Source organism: Podarcis pityusensis (genome assembly GCF_964106645.2).
Source record: "Podarcis pityusensis genome assembly, chromosome: 2".
NCBI lineage: Eukaryota > Metazoa > Chordata > Lepidosauria > Squamata > Lacertidae > Podarcis > Podarcis pityusensis.
Window position 1 is genome coordinate 100685698 of NC_138029.1, and position 20960 is coordinate 100706657.

The window sequence follows — 20960 nt, forward strand, 5'->3', positions numbered from 1 at the left end:
TGTAGCTTATTAAATTTATAAATCCTGGAGGATTAAATTATGCACACGCCTTGTTAGATGGCTGGTTTTGCTACAGAACCTTTGACTCTGTTTAGCACATTCCCTGCCGAGAGGTTAACGTATTGTAATGAGGGTGGGCTCTAAGAGTAATAACTGGCACCATCTTAGTATGGTGAGTTTGAAAGTTTGACTCAACATCTGGGAAAGCCATACAGAGGATGGTTTAGAAGCTATGCAAAGAAATCCAGCTCGCCAAAGAACTGCCAGTTCAGCTTTAGAGCTCCGCAGTCACAAAGGCTTAGGTTAAACCGAAGACTTAAAGACACTCTATAAGGGAAACTATATTTATGATATCTGGCTCACCTCAATACTGACCACTGGAAATGGAGTCAGCCCCAAAAGTTATTAACTTGGGAACCAAAGTTGTCAGCACTTGAAAATGCAACTCTGGAGGTTAGGCATCTAACGTTTCCATCACTCAGCCATGGCTAGGCACCCAAATACTTGTCTGCCCCTCTTTTCAACCTCTGGTTCCAAAAATATAAATGGTTGAGGTGAAAATTTTCCATTCCTCGTCCAAATATTCAAGGGGTTGACTGGCAGTGGTAGAAGCCTTGGGAAGGTTCCAATGACTACCAACACATGATGACTTTCTATAGCCTCTTTTGGATAGACAATCAGTTCTGCGAGCGGACACAACAAATGCTTGGTTGCTCATCACTCTTTGCAACCCATGGCCCAACAACCAATCTCCAAAAAGAATTCCCTCTGTGCATGAGCAAAGGGCAGCTAAATGCGCATGAAATCCATTCATAAAATCCAAGACCACCACTCTGTGGTGTGGAACAGAGATTGTGTGAATTCACTCTGGGCCAGTGAGGCCGTGATGGGATATCTGGTTTACTGCACATTTAGTAAACCTTTATTTTCTGCTGGAAGATTAAGAAGCTACGGATAAAGACATTAGGTTCTTGCCATTAAATTGTCCAGGGATCTTTCTTCACAAACAGTATGAAATAATCCCACAAACTTTAGTGAAACTTTCTCTGTGCTATCCTTACAGGCAAATCCTTGTTTGCTGCTTCTATGGGACGCCATCAACATAAAGGTACTTTTGTCTATGTCCCTCTGAATTCGACAAGGTTTAAGCATTGCCTAACTGTGCGCTGGACTGCAGCCATTGTTATTTTATCATGTGCGTTATTTTATCATGTCCATAATGTGTTTTTCCAAAAACTGGTTTCTATAAAGGCGCTAGAAACTTTAAATGTAAAACATTATTATACTATGACTGTCAACATGACAGGCTTCAGCTCATACAAGTTTACATCATAGATTGTAGCTGTCCTATTAAATCTATACAGACTTACAACAAGGAAGAGTGAAGCTGAGAGCCAGCCACTCATTGTGACATTTAATTTAGCGTTATTCTAAAATGCACTCAAGAGGCCTGGCATGCATTGTTTACACTTTCTTTCTTTTTTTTATGAAGATGACTAATCCAATACATACATTTTTAACAAAACAGCAAAGAAACAGATGTAACCGCTTAACATTAATCTAATATATTCACTCAAAAAAACCACTTGCATCTGGCTATCTGTCCACATCACCATCTGCATGTGTCTCAATTTCAACTTCCAAAAATGGAAAGCCAGCATAATAAAATGGGAGTTTGTTGTGATACTAACTCTTATTTTTCATGGCTATGACTCTCTGTCTTAACTACCGTAGGTGAGGAAACAGGCCTTTCTGCAACAAATGAATCTCATGCCTCTAGTGACATTGTGGTACATGTGGTATTGAGGTTTCTCAACTGCAGTTCAGAGAATGAACATAACATTTCTAGTTCTAAAAGCTTGTTGTTTCCTACCAAAATCTTTGCAATATAGCCAGGCAGTGTCCTGAGTAAGGTCACTCAGTGAAATTTTTGGGAGAAAGGGGTGTAGTGATTGATCCAGCTACCAGAGTAAGAACACTCTTTAGTGGCCAGAGAGATGCACTTCATGCCTACTGGTGAGGCAACACTGGTTTGATTCCCTTCCCTCCCATGCAAATGCCAGTTCCCAGGCAAAGTTGGGCTCAACACTCAATAACTTGGCCTCAGTCTTTGAGGTAAGAGGGTAGCCTTCACTCCTTTCCCCTTGTACTCATCCCTGTCTTCTCCACAGTAGCACCTCAGGGGATCTCTCCTTGGTCTTGCACTTTCTGCTGCAAGACACTTCACACCAGTTCACCTAAGAAATCTACTCCAGTCCCTGTAGTTACCCAACTGTGTTAGCCGCCCCTTCTTCTGGAGCTACTTTAGAAACTGTAAGAGAGCAGTTACAGTGGGATTTTGCAGCTACTTATTTTTCAACCCATTTTTCAAGCTGAAAATGTTCTTAGAGAAGCTTGTATGACATCAGTAAACAAAACATGGCAGCTTCTCCGACCAGCAGACCTATTATAATCTAAAAGGCCAAGGAAAATGGGATGAGGAGGGAGGATGAAAAGAAGCAGACTCAGGCACCAATTCTGAAAGCTGCATGGTGGTTCAAAAATATCCACCTGGAATGGGAGCAATAGAGGGAGGGGAGGAATTAAGTGGCTTCCCATCTTGTCATCTGCAGCAGCCTGAGGGAATATCTCCTGCTGGGTACAAGCTTACAGAGTGCAGATTTAACCTCCCTATCCTTCTTGTTAAGAACTGAGTCAGTCATGAAGCTTTCCCAGACTGCATATTTCAACACTACCCATGTTTGAACCATCACACCATCTTATGAAGGTCTGGACTATAACCCTTTTCTGGATCACAGAGATGAAGTTGGAAGGAGTACTTTGCCTTTCTCCGATTTTCATAATCTGCAGTTCTCTAGAGAAACCTGCCCACTAAAATAGGGGAAAGCACACTTTTATCGAGTATACAGAGATGCAAGCCCGTTCTGAAAAAGCACTAGCAACTTGTATTTGGTCTATACCATGAGTAGGCAAACTAAGGCCCGGGGGCCGTATTCGGCCCAATCGCCTTCCAAATCCAGCCTGTGGACTTTCCAGGAATCAGCGTGTTTTTACATGAGTAGAATGTGCCCTTTTATTTAAAATGCATCTCTGGGCTATTTGTGGGGCATACGAATTCGTTCATATTTTTTTTCAAAATATAGTCCGGCCCACCACAAGGTCTGAGGAACAGTGGAACAGCCCCCTGCTGAAAAAGTTTGCTGACCTCTGGTCTATACATATAATTTCCCTCAATAAATTCCTACCATGTAGGCGGTAAGGTCTCTATCACTCTACATCCCCCTCCATGTTTTTCAACACCACAAGAGTTAAAGATTATTGTCTGGTTCATCATGTTGCAGCTAATGATTAATAAATGAGTCTACACCACTCCTCTGCCAGGCAAAACTTAGCCTGACAGACACCTGCCACGGGAAATTTGTTATCTAGTCAGGCAGGAAGTGGCAGTGAGAAGAAATCAATGTCACTGCTGTACATTGAGCTGACAAACTGAAATCTCATAGGAAGTTTGTCATCGCAAACAAGGAAGAATTTCCCTTGTGGCATCTCAAAGACCCACAGTAAAGGTCAAACATGGTTCTTATTTATCAGGGCCATGAAACTCAAGCGCTGAGATTAACTTTCTTCCTGCCCCCAATTTCAGGTGCCAAAGCCCTGTTCACTTTACAGCAAAAGGCGTAATATATTTATGAGGAGATAGAGACTTGCAAAAGGATGCCTTCCCCCTGAACAAGAATTAAGTGGGTGATTACCATGGGCCTGGAAAAAAACAAATGCAATATTATATTTTATATATAGGGGGTGCCCAGGCTAGGGTAGAAGGACAAGCAGTTTTGCCCTTGCATGGAACCAGAATGAGGCCAAGCCCAATTCCAACATTACGCCATCCAAAATGAAAAATTCAACATCCTGAGATTTTTGGCTTACAAATATTTTTAAATATTTCACATTGTAGCCATGTGGGCTTACAACCCAGACTTGAAAATGTATGGGCAATGGATGCAGGGTAGATTTCAGAGGACTAAGGCAAATGACATCCAAGCCGAGGATAGATCCTTAAACTAGCCCCAGAGCAAAAAGATACAATATGTTTATATAAATCGCACACTCACACAAGGAAGCTGATTCATACAGAACAAAGTCAATGGTCCATTTAGTTCAGTATTGTCTACAATGGTAGGCAACAGGTCTCTGTGATTTCAGATGATACATTCCCAGTCTGAAGATGCTCATAAATGAACCAGAGGCCTTTTGCATGCAGAATAGATGCTCTACCAATGAATTGTAACCCATTCCTACTTAACTTAACTTAACACAAATATTAACATTTTGAATCCATTTCTCTCTCATGTCTTTGGCCACTCTATCCTAGCCTCACCAAAGCACACAACTGTATAATTCTCTCTTTTCCCCTTTCATTTTCCTCAGAAACAAAAGAACAAACGCACACACACAAAATGGCCCTTGAAGTAAATGTTTCCTGATGCAGACAATAAACGTCACCAAGTAGCAAGCTCATCACTGTTCGAAATGGAGGACAAGACAGGAGGGATTCCCCACTAACCCCAATAAACCACAATTCCTTAAATAAACCATGAATCTCACGCTGAGCTTCCCAGACAACAGGGAAATGCTAGCTTCAAGATGAAGATGAAGTCGGTTGCCATGGAAGTTGAACAGGTTTTTTTTCCATGGGGAACTCAAGGGTACATAGTACCAGCACCTCTTTTTGTTGTTGTTAAAAAGTGTGGCACTTACTGTAACCACTTCATGTCGAGTACAGGCATCTATTTTTCTACAGAGAGACAAAGCACTGCTTGCAAGCTATCTACCCAACAGTGAGAATGTTAAGAACTTAACCCTGTTGGATCAGACCAAAGGCCTATCTAGTCCAGCATCCAGTTCTCACAATGACAGAACAGATTGAATTCTGTACCATGGGCTGAGCTTGCCATGTGAGTTTGGAATTCTCCAACAAGCAAAAAAGGGAGGAGTGGCTTCTGAAGCCACAATGACCCAGAAATCCAGATTGAGAGCTGTGGTGCTGAGCAGAGGGGCAGTCTTCCCAAGCTAAAAGCAGCAGGTTCTTTACCCACCAACATGTCCTTCCCATCCACCTCAGACTTTTGATAGGTCTTCATCTGGTGATTCCAAGAGCAATTGAGGGGGGGGGGGAGAGAGAAGTAGACCCACTCACATTTGTGTGCTCATAGACATCTGGGACATTATTATAGAAATTAATTGTTAATATACATACAGTGCTTTCCCTAAATGTTCGAGAAGTTTCAAATACAGGAAGAATAAACTAAAATAATCTAGATGCATTTCACAAACTGCAATCTCACACAAACCAGGAAATTTAAGAAAATGTTGCATTTTCCAAATCTTTTTTCATTATTATTTAACTACACTTTGACACCATCTTTGACAGAGAAAAAAAGTGGAGGCTCAAATACAGAGTCACAGATACAAAGACCGCTTTCTTTACGAGGTCATTCGAAGAGTGACAAAAATTGATTGGATTCACCGCAAGCCTTTTACAGCTCCACCACAATTAGGGTGATTAAAATGTCTTGGGGTGGTTTGTGAACTGATTGCATTTTGTGATTATTTTCCTAGAGAAATCACCGAAACAGAAGATCATCACGCCCTGCCAAGCATTGATATTTACACCTGAAATATGTTAAAACAACAGTGAAAATGTGTTCCGCACATGTGGATAACTTTCTGCCAGCAAAATGCTGGCTGGCTCCATCAACTCTCCTACAATGTTCACAGAAAACAGACACCAGAATACCAGCTCTCTCTGCCTGTCTGGCTTGATGTTATATAGCTTTACTGATTATTCAGCAGAGTTGACTAACACTAGAATTACTTCCAGACGGACATCAATTATCCTAGAATGTTTTACAGATTAACATTGTCAATTTTCTCTTAGCTACATATACTTTAACTCTGTAATACTGATAATAAGAAATAGATTCATCCCACTCGTGGCAACAAATGCTGCCAGTTTTATTGCTTTTGTTGTTGAGAATTAACTCAGTCTTGTTTTATATATGGTAGCACGTGGTATATGTTGTTTAAGATTATATTCCTATACTCCCCAACTGTCCCTGCTTCAAGAGAAACAGCATCTATTTCTGAAGCATACCAAATCTGTGTCACCAAATTAGCACTTGACTATTGAACATGCTCTCCGGCTACAGCAATTTGGCTGGGCCAACAATATCTGCCTTTCTCTGAGCCTAATAGTAGGGTTTCAGGATTTCCAGTCCTGAAAAAGCACACACACACATACACAACAAACAGTCTTCCCTTTGTGACAAATTCCAGAGAGGTAGCTGTATTATTTTAATAGAGGAAAAACCACACGGGTCCTTAGATGTTTGTTTACGCTACTCATCTTGCTATGAAAGTTTATCTCCACTAGTTTCTACATGGGAACAGGTCTCACTACTCATTCTGATAGGATCTTGTATTCTTTTGGTTGGATTTTGTACTCATTTATGCTTTGCACAGGAACGTGACACAGTCTCTTGCATTGCTTGTCCTTTTGTTCTCACTTTGTAAAAGTTTTCTCCTCCTACACAAATAATATATACCTACTTAGAACCAAACCAGACATCATGCTAAACAAATCAGTTCAAGTGTCATGTCTATTTTCACAACTTTAAAATAACCAGAAAAAGGGGGGATTTCATAAAGATCCTTTTTGAGGTGGAGCAACCAGAAATGTACAGAGTATTCCAAATGCAGTTGTGCCATAGATTTGTATAACAGCGTTATGAAATCAGCTGTTTTATTTTCAGATTCTTTCCCAATGATCCCTAGCATGGAATTTGCCTTTTTTGCACCAGTCGCAACACTGGTTCAGCTTCTTTATCAAACCATCAACTATGATCCCAAGTATTGTCAGCAAACTTGGCTACTTCACTACTCACCCCTAACTCTAGATTGGTTATGAAAAGTCTATTTATTGATCTACTTATGAGTGATCATTTATGCCAAACAATTTATAGTTCAGCGGAACTATAACCCACAAGCCTCAGAGGTGCCTTTCACTGACTTCTTACCAGGTCAAAGAAACACCAAAGGACCCCAACCTAGGACCTATATATTGCCTCAATCCCAATTTAATCCAGATCTCAATGTTTTCACGGGAAAGTTTATTGCAGTTACGGGAAGGAATAGAACTGCAGAAACTCTCTGATGCAGTCTTATCGACACCTAGCAGGAGACGGGAATTGAATATTTATTCAATCTAGCTATGCGAGTTTTCTACGCTTTACACAGCATGTTGACTTAACAATACAATACTGTAAGGAGCCTCAACTGTTGCTATACCATTCGACAGTAAAGCTTGCAAACTCAGAAGAAAAACTCCAGGGATGCCCAAGTACGAGAAGATGCTGATGCAGTCAGTTTACACAAGTGAGAAAAGAAGCTGGGAGACAATTTGGAAACCTAACTTACAAAACGGGTGGATAAACAACATGGCCTAACAACGGGCTTGATGGACTGCAGAGCAGGGCTTCGAAGGAAGGTAGCAGGCAAAGCATGTAGAAGAGTAGCAAAAGCGGGAGAAAGGCAGACTCATTGAGAACCGAAATAGCCTCTGAAATGCTAGAATTCTTCCACATCAAGAGGAAACAGATGTCCATGGCTGGAATCTGCATGTGGCTTTATTCTCTTCTAAGATACAATAAAACCACTCTTCTGCTGAGGCTTTAAAACTTAAAGTTAAAACAGTGGCATGTCATGCCCAGTGCAGCTGCACCTTCTTCCCCCATCCTTTGTTACCCTTCAAAAAAAATGAGTAAGGGGGGTGGGGTGGACAAACAAGAGCACAAAAAAGAGAGGGGGAAATGGTATGTGCTCTCAAAACAATCTAAAAACTACAGATGTTCCTACTAATCTGCAGCAAGCATTTGTTTATTCAGGTTCTGTCTGTTTCTGAAGCAGGACAGCTTTGCCCTCCAAATTATCTCCCTTTGCAAAACTCTAAAATAAATACTGGAAGAGGAGATCTGTATAAACAGCCTCAGGAGAGAACTAGCTCACCTCGTAGTACTGAAGGCCTTTGTTTAGTCCAACAGGTGTAGCTTTGTTTTTCTGTGGAGATCCTGAATACCTCATCCTAGCAGTTAACACATGGTTAAATTAAAACAAACAAATGGTCTCAATTAAAGCAATGGGTGAGAGGTAGGCAGAGGGGCTGGCTGCCCCCATATGGTCAAGAAGTGTTTCCCCCTCCCCACTTTGCCCAGAGGACATCAAGAAAAGAAGAAATAAAAGGGAAGAATTGGGGAAAAAGGAACAGAGGGTGACTGCCAAGACCCAGAGATTTTTTTTTTAAAGTATCACAAAATGCACTAAGCCATTTCTAAATTTGTTCTTCTAAGAGAGCTGCACAAGGACATTTTTGCCAGAAATTAAGTAAAGTGATTAAGAGTCAGGTATTTTTAGACCCTGTCCTCTTCTTCCCCAGCTGATGGCCTGCAAAGCTCAATCACAGCCAGTAGCCTCTTCAGTTTTGCCACAGCTCTCTGGTTCCATCATGTCAGGGGATAGCAATGGGCATGAACATGATGCACATGGTTTCCCCTGGATTCTCATTCCAGCTTCTTGCACCAGTGTTGGAGCATGAGAAACAGGCTTTGCACATCGAAAAAGCAACAGAGAAGCAGCATGGCACAGGCAGAATCTATACTGCACTTTCCGGTATATGGACTAAACCAGATTATCTAGTACAGAACCAACAGCTCCCAACCTTTGGAATGCAGAAGGGCAGATCAACAAGTCCTTGAGTGGCTTGCAGCAAACCAACCCGCAGTGCAGCTGATCTCTGGTTACGAGTGAAGAGAGTAGTATATGTTTTGAATCTTGAATTATCTGCTTCATGTACAGAACAGGGCAAGACACCCTGCTGGCTTCCTGAAGAACTTGACCTTCATGTAAGTACAGCTGTAATTGTATTTAAGCATTCCAAGAAGCTGCAAGGTTATTCATTAAGGCATTCAGATCTTGCTTGTGCAAAGACTCCATAACGTCATCATCACAAAGGCTGGAAAACAATTCAAAGTGCAAGGCTGTTCAACCATCTAGGAACAGAACAAGAAACCTGAAGACAAAGACGTGGCAAATGATTTCTGACGAGTAGATACAAGTCAAGCCACTGCCACACACCCTTCCCAATTGCCTCGTGGCCCTCATTCATATTGCAAGGTTGCAGTGTATAGGAAGAAGCCACTCCATTCTTAAACGTTGATGAACTCTTTCAGGATATAGACCTTTGCTCTTCAGCTAACTGGATCACAGTCCCCGTGAGCTTCACCATAATCCCACATTTCCTCAATTTCTTGTCTCCCAAGAAATTATATTTAAGGATGGGCCATATCTCAGAGGTGGAACATCCACTTTGCCTACAGAAGATCCAAGCTTCAACCCCGGCATCTCCAGGTAGGACTGTGAAAGACACCTGTCCAAAACCCTGGAGAGCTACTGCCGCTCAGGATAAACAACACTGAGTTAGATGGGCCAATGGTGTGACGCAGTAGAAGTCAACTTCCTGCATTCCTATTGCCAGAACCTTGTATTTAGCCTACAGTTTAGTTCAGCTTTCCACAATCTGGTGGCCTCCAGATGTTGTAGGATACAACTCCCAGCAGCCCATCAATGGTTAGGGCTGATTGGAGCTGTAGTCTGAAATGCCTAGAGGGTGGCTGGTTGGGGAAGGTTGGTCTAGTTTGTCAAACTTAGTCTGCCATAGGCTTTCAGCCCACATCCTTGCGCAACTGGATCTCATACACAACCCCACGCCACCATCACTCCCCACCCCTTCTCCGCCAACAGCATATATCTTCTGGCCTTCAAGTTGGGAGAGATCAGCACAACCCCTATTTGGTTTGTGGGTTTCAGACATGCTCAATTAGCATACCTGACACTCTAAATGCCCTCCATCTGGAAATGCTTTGACTCTCAGAAATATTTTGGAGGGGCGGGCGGAGAATCAAAGGTTTCAGTTCAATTCCATCGAATGCCCTAGGACACAGAAACCTCACCAACCAGATGTACTATTCACGTGGTGATTTTAAAAACACCAAGATGGTATTTTGTTTGTTTGTTTGCTCCTGTTCACCTGCCCCTTTTGTGCCACATAACATTTTTCCACAACTTTTTTTTTGTATAGAGCAACATCTCATTTCAATTGTCATGTCCTAGTAAATATGAGGCAGTGTATATTTTGTCCTCCGAGTTCACCTCTTCACCCATAATAGGATTAAAAAGTTAGTTTAAAAAAAAGAACAGAAGACAGGCTGAAGCAACTCTGTAGTGAGATCACAGAAATAAATAAGATGCTAGATATCAAAATATTACTGTATACATACCTCCCAGTAAGCAGCCCAAAGTCACTTGTCAAGATCATTTGGGCTGAAATTTCAATGGGAAACCCCTGCATAACAGTTTCATTGAACTATTCAAAAGAATAATAGAAAGTGAAACCGCAGCCAAGGTCACTGAGTGAGACGAAGACACTTTACAGTATTTCACTTATTTACATGGGGGGGAAAAGAAAATATTCCACTTTTATTCAGAGAATTTGAATTGGAGAATTTTATAGCAACCAATAATGTAGCTGAAATCTATAATGCAATGTAAGCAGAAAGGGGCTTACCTGCAAAGCATAGCAGGAGAACAGTGCTAATGGTGGTCAGCTTCCCTCAAAGCACCCCTAAAAAGCCAGGTATAAAGCAGGTGATAAAGCAGGTGACTTTAAGATGGGGTCAGCAAGACTTCCAAGGGGAGAACATTCTACAGAACATATGCAGCATAGTTTTATCTTCCAGCCTAATGTGCAAGGACATAAGCAGCAACAGGGCACAAGACTAGATCTAACCATGCACCACAGACAGGCCAACAGGCCCTTCCTGTTCTTGTCCAAGTGTAACACAAATCTCTACTTCCCTATGCTACTTGTACTGCCCTTACTGTTGATTGGTCATCAATGGTTTAGTCAGGCTCTGGTTTCTGACAGAGACAGAGCTCAGGCAATAATATATCCTTTGATTCCCCCCTCCCAACCATTATCCAACAAGAGAAAATAAGTTGCATGAAAATTCAAAGGAGAAAACTGATGTGAAATTTTCATGAGTGACGTGCGGGGTTTTTGATGGGTATTCCTTATTTTCCAGCTAGCCAAGGAATGTTTCTGGCTGTCTTTTCTTTCATTTTACAAATAATCTCACCAGCGGTCTTCACTCTGCAGCCTTCCCAGGTGCCTGCACTTTGATTAAAGCCCAGGGGAAAGACACTATGAGATGGGAGGAATTAATTCAGGAAGTGTACACAGCCTAGGAGGCTTCAAGAGTGCTGGGAAAATATTTACTTGTGGGGAAAAGAAAACACACACACACACACACACACAGCCTTGACCCATGCTAAAGGTAGAACCCAAAATGGGTACCTGCCAAAATTCTGAAGAGATTCACAAGTGCCCAGAGAATGAAGCAGAAAGATGGAAGTCTCTTTCACAGAAGTGGGAGGGACAACCTTTGGCATAGTACTAAGATAAAATAAAAATACAACCTTCCAAACCTTATTCAGCAGTTTTGAAATAAGTTTCCAAAAAAGAAGAAAAATGTAGTTAAAATAAATCTACAAATGATGGTGACAGAGATACAGCACAGATGTTGAAGGAATTCTAGATCAAGCTACAGCTTCTCTTTGACATCCCCTAGTGTTAGAGAAAGGAGGGAAAGCAACTATGAAGCTTTACAATTTCATGATTTTCTTAAATCTAAGTATTAAAAAAAATTTTCTTAAGTGCATAAAACACAGGCAACTAGACTTGTGATGCAACCTAACATGATAATTTTGAAGCTTTCAGTTGCAGTCCAAAATATTGGCAGATTTCTAGTCACAAATCACATTTGTGAAGTTTTGGATCGTTGTGGAGTCAGTACAATGCGCCCCTGATTTCACGAAGCTGCCTATGAAATGTTACCAGGGACACGCCTCCCAAAGATGTAAATAAGCTGTAATCTTCTAAATGATTACGCATTTTCAGCATGTTCCCATGGTCACTTACAACAGTGTGACAATATGCAGAGAGGGAAAAGAGCCCAACCGAGAAACTGAATATACAGCAATCCACTTGTACTTGCTGTTTTCAAGGCAAAGATACAAATCTCATAGGATAACAGATGAGTTTAGCAGCTCTGGAAGAATGAAGGTATTGTTTAACAGGAAGCAGATGTATGTCAGATGGCAAACTCATTAGAGTGTCCCATCGTTAAAGGAAACAGGATAACAATGAGCCATCTGAAAAAATGTGGAGGGATCAGGAAATATACAAGCCGCAGCTAATCTCCTATTTATTGGTAGGTAATGCCTTTAAGTCATGCACATGCATTGAGTTTAGGACCATGAAGGACAAAACTTTGTTCACAGCAGAGAAAAAAAACCAAAACCCTGTAACAGCCAGCCCTTTGAGCATCGAACACGGCATGGGGGGTGGGGAAAGAGAGACTTCTGAAGCACATATGTAAGAGAAGAGGGCAAGGACCTTAGTATTTGAAGATGAAACCCATTATTTCTCACAACCAAAACGTTTCCACCCAAAAAGCTTTACATTAAAACCACCTTCTCAAAATGAGCATTTTGAGGACTGCAATCTATAGTTCCATTTGGCCATGTCCAACACTTGAGTGGAGATTTTGGATTTGATTAGATATGGGAAGTCATTCTGATTTCAGCAGAAGAGTTTTAAGCATGTGCTTAGCTCATCCACTGAAGCGACGGGCTTGGGAAAGGGCTTTGCTTTGACAAGGTCATGCTCACTTAGTACAACTGCGACAGGCAACACCAGGAGCCCAACCCTATGCAGACTTTGGCACACCTTAGTGAAAGGAACTTAAAAGGAAATGGCAAACTCTACTCAGAAAAGCACCCCAGATTTTAAGAGACTAAAATAAAAATCCATCCATGTCCTTATTCTGTTATATATTTCATTAATGGTCTTTACAGCTATAGCAGGCACTGTAACTCTTCAACTGTTTGACTTCACACTCTTCCATTGTCTCCTAAGAGGGACAGATGCCAACCTAAAACCTAAAAATGTTAACAATACAAGTGGAAAGGACCCTGCCACAAAACACTACGTGCAATGCTTCAGTTCAGGGCTATAGTCATACCACTCCATTCTCTCCCCCACCCCAAGCTTGTCAGCATTCCATGATCACTGAGCATGCTCAGTCCCAGCTGAGCATTTTTGGGGAGTGCCGCCCCCTTAGTGTTTTTTTCTAAACAACTTCTCCAAACTTCAGGGTCACCCCAAGTCTGCTGACACCTCCCCTGTTTTGTGTGGCCAGTAAATTAATAATTTCAAAGGAACACAATTTCAGTTTTAGAATGATTCCGAAGGCAGGAGCAAAGTATCCCAAGAGGCTGCACTGGTTCTGATCATTTTTTGCTGTCTTTTCTCGTCTGCGCTGATGTAACTGAATTATGCGTTAAAAAGAAAACTGAGGAGAAAGGCAAATGACTACACGTGAGCCCTGCACAATAGTGGATAGAATAAATCCCAATTTATTCCTTCTCTGAGACTTTTTTTTTTTAGCTAGAGAAATCATGCTGATTTTATCTTGCACCGTCATCTCCATCATGTGGCAGAGAAGTTTATCGCAGAAGTTTTTTCAAGCAGTGAAAACAACACACATTCCAGTGTCACTGGCTTAACTTTCACATCTCCGGTCTGCACTGCGCGAGCACTGCCAAGTAATGCATATATCACTCCGAGAGCAATTCCCAAATGCTGAGAATACCTTCTTGTTTATTTATTTCTTAGAATAATTATATGCCCCTACTGCAATGGTTTGCAACAATATCAAAACATGAAACCAGACAGTAAAATCAGAAGAAGTTAAAAACAAGTTAAAAGCAAAAGGAAATTAAAAATGAGCATCAGTAGACCATTGTTGGGGTAAGTACTCTTAATTGCCTCCAAAGGCTTGGGGAAACAGAAAAGTTTTCACAAGGCGTATAAAGTTGTAGAGTAGGAAAACTCTCTTCCTCGCCCAATCTTATTCTACAATCTGTAGTTCGGCTCTTCCTGGTGTTTTTAAATATTGTTTTATTATACTCATGTTCTGCTCTTAAACAGGTTGGAGATATATTGAAGCCAAACAGTTATGAACCTGATCAAATGTGTGACCACTCTCCAACCTGTTTAAGAGCAGGATATGAGTACGTATGAGGAGAGAAACAAGAGGGCAGAAGAATGGACCCCCAACCACACAAAACAAATAATCATAGAGTTGGGAGGCAAATCCAAAAGTCTAATCTAAGTTGCTTGTGCTACAATAAATCCATTCCTACCACACCTGATAAGTAGCCAGGGTTCAGCACAAGTCCTTGCTTCTCCTCCTGCCGCCCCCCTTCCAAAAGAAATCTCCACTTCTGATCCTTTAGCAAATGACACACAAAATACAGTGGTACCTTGGGTTACAAACACCTCGGGTTACAAACACTTCGGGTTACAGACTCCGCTAACCCAGAAGTAGTAGTAGTAGGAAATCCTTGTGGGCGGGGGGAGGATGTTACAGTGGTACTTCTGGTTACGAACTTAATTCGTTCCGGAGGTCCGTTCTTAACCTGAAACCGTTCTTAACCTGAGGTACCACTTTAGCTAATGGGGCCTCCCGCTGCCGCCGCGCCACCACGAGATTTCTGTTCTCATCCTGAGGTAAAGTTCTTAACCCGAGGTACTACTTCCGGGTTAGTGGAGTCTGTAACCCGAAGTGTTTGTAACCCGAGGTGTTTGTAACCCGAGGTACCACTGTATTTGTTTCTGGAGATCATGGCACTGATAACCAACAAAGGGAATGAGGTGCAATACATTCATTCATAGCCAACCTTCCCTGTAAGCAGTTCAAAGCAGCAGAGATGCTTTTGCCTTAGTTCATTTTATCCTCACAACAGCCCTGTGTGTGAGACTGAGAGATTGTAAGTGACCCAAGGGGACGTTTGAATCGAGATCGTTCCAGTCCTAGTCCGACATTCGATCCATTAAATCACACCGGGACTGCTTCATTAGCCTTCTCTGCTGCCTGAAGCTCATAACTAACTCCCCCAACAACCCATTCATGCCTCCCTTGAGAGGTCCAGTTCACACTTTGAAAAGGCCACTTTGGACTACACAAGGAGCATTCATTCTGCTTGTCCAGACACTTCGAAGCCTCCCTGTGCAATTGCTTTAAAAAGAATAAAGAAAAAGACTGATCTTAAAAAGAAAAAAAGTTTTTACTTGCTTGCTCTGGAACACATAGTGCCATAAGATAAATGGCAAAAGCCTTTACTATGTCAGGACAGCTAAATAAAATCACAATAACATTCCACCTGCCAAGCTCCAAAAGCACCGCACATGTAGAATTTATACAAGCTGAACTGAAGTTATTCCAGGGCATGTCATAACATTTAGTCATTTCTGCAATGTGTACTGTTAAAAATGGTCTGGAGATGAAATGAGTGCCTACGAAAGGGCAACCACATCTCAAGGAAACCAGGGCAAGCAAAGAGTATATGGACATCTTCAGGCTCCCAGCTGCATTCCAAGGGTGTTTAATTTTGCCTCCTATGTTTTGGGCAACGTGTTTCCACAGTGCTTCTAAAAATTCTATAATCCAGTAAAAATAAGCTTCAGTGGGGCTTAATAGCAGCAAACAGCCTTTGCGTTTATGCTGAGATTTTTATACACCGCTATCCAAACCTGGGCTTGTTAAGGATAAGCAGGAGCCACAAACACGTCTTGGCCGCCATAAATTGTCTGCAGTTTGTCAGTTCCCATAAACTAAAGCACAGAGTTTCCATAATGACAGCATCAAATGAAATATTTTAAATGGTCATCTCTTCGTAGGGCACTTCAGCAAGTGCTGACCTTGAAAAGCAATATTATGAGAGTACCATCTTAAATTACTCTCCAGTCAAGATGGCAGGTCCTAACACTGCTCAGGAAAAGCCTTGCTAAGGGACAGGCTCCGGCAGACTTGGGGAAAGGCTTCTGTGGCATAACCCCAAAAAGGTACACTTTAGCCAAGTGTGAAAGCTGAAGCATTTTCCAGCTAGAGCACAGGTAGCATGCCATTGTACTTGGGCCCCGAGCTGTATTGTCTTATCCTTCAATAATATTAAACAACAGAGCACAGGGCTGGCACACCCATGAGGCAACCTGAGGCAACTGCCTCGGGTGGCAGGATCCACGGGGGCAGCAGATCTGGCCTCCAAGGAATGCATTGACCACTGCTGCTGCTGTGGTGACAGCAATCGCTGTGGTGCTCTCCTTGGAGGCCAGATCGTTGCCTCCTCGGCAGCCCACTTCCCAATGCTGCTTCTACATGGCCTCTTGGTGAAGAGGTGGTGGTGATGGTCTCTTCCTACCCTTCTTCCCAATACAGAGCTTTATTTCCCCGTTGTTCCTGATCTTCACTTGCCGCTTCTTACGTAGCGGGGGGCACGGGAGCCATTTTGTGGTTCATCTCAGGGGCCAAAAGTCTTGGGCTGGCCCTGACAGAGTATACCAGTGTTTTTCAAGCTTCATGAAGCAGCTGGTGGTAGCTCCCATGCATTTTGTTCTGGGACTGTAAAACTGCCTGGCTTCCTTGGCATGGATTTTCCAACTGGCTCTCTATGGCAGGGACAGGGAATTAGTTGCCTTCCGTATGAAATTAGACTACAACTCCCATCACCCTTCACCATTGGCTGATGCAGCTGATAGGAGCCACTGTCTGGCAACATATGGAAGACGACAGGCTCACCACTCCTAGGCTATACAAATTATTTGTCCTTTAAAATATTATTTGTATGTTTGTCAATTTTTTTGCCATGGCAGAAGTTTGCGGAAGTTAAATGTGTGCAGTGTGAAATAGCCAAGAGGTAGTCAGGTCATTCATTCATTTATTCATTCCAAATTGCCTAGCAATTTTCTCCAGTCTTAGTTATACCAATATGGTTATTCTGAATAAAGGTATCATGCATTTACGTATTCAGATTTTTCTTAATGAAAGTAATCTGAAATTCTGCACACTGTATACAGTACAGTAACTTACACAGGGGTTATGTTCTGGGGATCGCACCCATGTTAAAATTTTGGACTGGGTGCAGTTGCAATTGCGATTGCCAGTCTTTTTCCCCCTCGAATGACCACCCCCTTTTAAACTAATTAAATTACTTTTGTCACATGTGTAAGGCTGAATGTGCACAAGTTAAATGCATGTAAGCTGCAGGCTTACTGTATTTATGTATTTGGATTCTGCATACAGTAGACCGATTTGAGATCTCCAGTCATAAGTAGTCTACAAATAGATGAAATGAAATGAAATAAATTTCATGCAAAAATGCATATCCTGCCCTTAAAATGCGTCTGCCTTGCTAAGAGTGGTTTACACCAACAAAACGAGCAAGCCTCTAATCAAATAACACGAAAACAGTTAATGTTTTGCCTCCTACAATGTAAGGTTTCCTCAGCTAGGAGTAATGTTCTTATATATTTAGCATTATAGAGCCCAGCAAAACAAGTCTGCTCTGTCATGCTGAATTATTGGGAAAGACAACAGAGCAACACGCAAACACTTCCAGCTTTCAGACCAAACTAGCTAACTATCTCTATAGATGACACGTTTTATAAAATAGCCTCCTTGTGATTATATGTGTGTAACTTGATTGCACCCTATACCAACGCTTCCATCATTCCTGGCCGTTGGCTACTCTGGCTGTGATGAGAGTTGCCCAACAATATCTGGACAGCCACAGGTTCCCACCCTTGCAACATTCCAGTAGTAAACTTTAAAAGAAAAAGTTAAAATACGTTATTGAAACTCCATCTAATCCGTATACAGTACCTCGGTTTACGAACTTAATCCATTCCGGAAGTCCGTTCTTAAACCGAAACCGTTCTTAAACCGAGGTGCGCTTTCCCTAATGAGGCCTCCCACTGCCAGTGCCCTTCTACCGTTCGGATTCCGTTCTTAGACCGAGATAAAGTTCACTAACTGGGACACTTCTTCTGGTTTTGCGGAGTTCGTAAACTGAATAGTTCGTTAACAGGACTGTTCTTAAACTGAGGTACCACTGTACACACTTTGCCATATACATGTATTTGTCTTAGGCTGCAATCCTAAGTACCCTTAGTACAGGTATGTATATAGATTTGGCAAATTAAATATGAAGAAGCTTTTATTCTTTACGCTCGTACTGCATCTCACAATAGTCAATACTCATTCATATTGTTCCTTGTGAAGCTTCTTCACTCCCTTAAATCAATTACATCAACAGCACTATTTTGTTAACAACAGCTCCTCTCAAAATAATACCAGCTGTTAGCATTGGCTCAACTTACTTAACTCTCCTCATTTTTTAAAAAAGCCCTTTCCTATAAATTAGCCTTCCAATAGAAAGAAAGAAAGAAAGAAAGAAAGAAAGAAAGAAAGAAAGAAGAAAATACAGCCAGCAAAACTCAAGAGGGGAAATCAGTACGTTGTTTTTATGCACTTTACAACAGAAAGGTAAACTTTTTCATTATTCCCACATCATTATTATTCTCAAAGGCAGCTTTCAAAAGCAGAACATTGTCATTTCGCCATGAAAAGCTGTTTTCAACGGCACAACTGGTAGTTTAGAACAAACACAGTTTTCCATTCTAAAATAGGTTATTAAGATTTTATATGATGTTGTTCTGAAATCTGTGCAGTGATCTCCTTGCCCTCATATGCTGCTTAAGGTTTAGAGAATTGTTATTCCAGTATTGCGGCCCCTGTCTACATATAGTGGTTCAAATTGAAGCGAAACAATCCAAAGTTATCCATTCCAAAAAGTATTTACATATAGAATAGCGATAACGTCTTAAAGGAATCAGACCCAGAATTCTGTTTTCTGTAAGTTCTCGACACTTTGTCCTACTAAACTGCAGCTGCAGCCACGCAAGTAAGCAAAAAAACAACAACAGGAAGCCTATTATGTATAAATCATTTAAGCACCTGCATGGAGATTCACTGCTCCTTCAAGATAATTGCGGTTTTTAGGAGCTCCCAAATGAACAGGGGCTGCAAATGAATTCCCAACTACCACCCTGCTGTCAGAGAGTGTATTTTATTGGGCAATTCATTACCTTCCACTGGAGCTCAACCCTTACGACAGCTACTTGAATGAAAATTTCAAGATTTTAAGCTGCTGAAGCTGTGACACCTGTAGTTTTTGTTTTTCCCTGTAATTATCTAATGATAGGCAATTAGATTCCTAAAAGCTCAGGCAAAACACGTAGAATAACCCAAAAACTCTTTTCCTTCAGGAAAAAGACCTCAAACCCAGTGGGTCATATTATATTCAAACGAATGACACAAGCAAGTTGCAGGTAATGAAGATTAATTCCCAGTTCATGTTCTCAGCAGCATTCACAGAAACAAAAGTGAATCCAAAAACAGACGCCTTCCTCATTTTTCCACCTGAATAAGAAGAGGCAAATAAGACATTCATTCCGCACAGCCCTTCATGGGAACAGGTCCCTAGACTACAATTTGCAGAAGAACCAATTAACAAGTTAAAACTTCTACTGAAAATATCTAAGCTTCCAAACCATTTAATTACGAAATGAAAATGATCAGATTCCGTGAACTGAAATAAATTGAACGGTGAGTCTGAGATATTTCACCACTTGTCCCCAGATTCCAGTTCCTATGGGTGATATCCAGTTGTCCTAGCGGAACACGCTTCTGCTTGTCCAATTGGACTTTTATTTCCTCTGCTCCCACAGACCTACACCCACACAAAAGGTGGAGGGGGGACTCTCTAGAGCAGTGGTTCCCAACCTTTTTTTTTTTTTGGCCATGTCCCACCTAAGCATCTCTAAAATTCTGATGCCTGCCCCCTGAGACATATACCGTATTTTTCGCGCCGTAAGATGCACCAGACTATAAGACGCACCTAGTTTTGGGAGGAGGAAAACAAGAAAAAGAATATTCTGAATCCCAGAAGCCAGAACAGAGGGATCGCTGCGCAGCTGTTCTGGCTTCTGGGATAGCCGCGTGAAGCCTCTTCAGGGTAGCGGGTTGAAGGCTCTCCCTGCCCTGGAGAGGCTTTGTGCGGCTAAGCCAGAAGCTAGAACAGCGAGAGGGAGCGCTGCGCAGTGATCCCTCTCGCTGTTCTAGCTTCTGGCTTAGCTGCGCAGCCTGCATTCGCTCCATAAGACGCACACAGATTTCCCCTTACTTTTTAGGAGGGAAAAGGTGTGTCATGGAGCGAAAAATACGGTAATTCTTATTATTCAAAAAGTGAATTCCTATTCACATGGAGGAAGCCTAAAAGGCCATTAACTGTTAATAACTCATTCTCGAATTGCCCCCCCCCCCCAGTGGGGCATGTGCCCCACATTGGGAACCACGACTCTAGAGCATATTGGAGAAGTGCAGAGATCTGCAGGAAGGTAGAGAGGCAGGGAAGAAGTCCTGCTGAAGAACTGGAAGTCTGCTCATGCATGATTAGATTTCACCCTCTTTATTCCCACAACTCACCCTGCCATCAAGGTGGCACCCAGGAAGAGTTTTCTAAAAGCTACCCGGTGGAAGCAAAACACCATCATACCTAGGCAGTTCTGTGACTCCTCTCCTACCGACCCGTGTCACCTGAGCACTAACTGTCCTCTCAGCTTGCAGCTCTGCTTCTACTGATGATTGTGGGTTGCCTGCAATGCTAAGCCTAAGCAGAGTAGATCCACCAAAGTTAACAAGCAAGACTGACTTAGGTTCATTAAGTTAAATGGGTATACTCTGACTCCCTGGAAAAGACCCTGATGTTGGGAAAGATTGAGGGCACAAGGAGAAGGGGACGACAGAGGACGAGATGGTTGGACAGTGTTCTCGAAGCTACTAACGTGAGTTTGACCAAACTGTGGGAGGCAGTGGAAGACAGGA

General features: G+C 42.0%; 1 protein-coding gene across 5 annotated transcripts in view; it reads right to left on the reverse strand.

The window, feature by feature from the left end:
- SLC25A26 (solute carrier family 25 member 26) overlaps window positions 1-20960 on the reverse strand; it is a 123425-nt gene that overhangs the window by 39260 nt on the left and 63205 nt on the right. The window lies entirely within an intron of this gene.